This window comes from Anser brachyrhynchus (assembly GCF_964034855.1).
Source record: "Anser brachyrhynchus genome assembly, chromosome: 4".
Taxonomy (NCBI): domain Eukaryota; kingdom Metazoa; phylum Chordata; class Aves; order Anseriformes; family Anatidae; genus Anser; species Anser brachyrhynchus.
In genome coordinates this window covers 23,946,414-23,947,498 of record NC_137698.1, presented here as the reverse complement: position 1 = coordinate 23,947,498, position 1,085 = coordinate 23,946,414, and positions in this window count along the sequence as shown.

Genomic DNA, 1,085 nt, shown 5'->3' with positions numbered 1-1,085 from the left:
TCTTTCCTGAGTGAGGGGCTCTCTGTTCTGTGTTCACATGTGTGTACAGGGATCTGAGTGCCAGCAACTGGAGTCAGACCATGAGTCAGAGTGTCCATGTGTCCATGGTGCAGCAACTGGAGCAAGTGCCAGTGAGATTGCTACTGAAGATCAAGCCAGACAAGCCATTGAGCAGGTGGAGTGGCCCGGGAGGCATAGGGATGTGGAGGGTGCTTCAGCTTAAAGAAGGCAGTATCAAGAAGAGACTAAAGAAATAAGTATATTTAAACTAGAACTGTGCTGGTTTATAGTAAATAAATTAAGCAAACTAAACTAAAGGGATGATGCTTACTCCTAAATACTTACTGCTCTTTTTGGCGTATGCTCTTAAAAGGCTGTGTAGTAGCAGTTTTTATTTATTTATTTATTTATTTATTTATTTATTTATTTTCCTTCATGTGGAATATCTTTCTCTTTTGTATTAACTCAGGTTTGTCTGAGAAATGTGGAAGAACAGTGGCACTACTGTTCACACACAGTAATGTTCACACACAGTCAGAGATGCAACATGGAGCAGATCAGAAGAGGGGAAGGGTTTCTGATTGTTTACCTCAAATTACAATAAATGCATCGCTTGCAGTACTTGAAAAAGTACTTGAAAAGCCCTTGTGACGTTGAACCAAAGAAAATGCTATGTGGCACCTATACCTTGGCATAGTCTGACACCTACATGTGCAGCTGCACCACAGTAGCCTTAACTACACTGTGGTCAACATTCAGTGCATGTAGATACACCTGCCTCTGTTTTAAGCCCAAGAATTGAGGTTCTAGGCAACTTCACAGTCACTCTGACATATGTTTCATGCAAACCAGCCTGAATGAAATCCTCTCAGCACAGGAGGTATGACAAAAGTCCATGCTGTTATTTATATTTTTTTTATTTTTTTTTTCAATATAGATATGAGTCAAAGCTAGCTTGATTAAAGGTACCCCAAGTATGTCTGTCAGGCAACCAAGCAATGACTTCTAAGAACAGTAGTAATACCCTAACTGCTGTAGCTTGAACATGTATGTGAAGCAAAATTTTTAAGTAATAGCTTTTATTA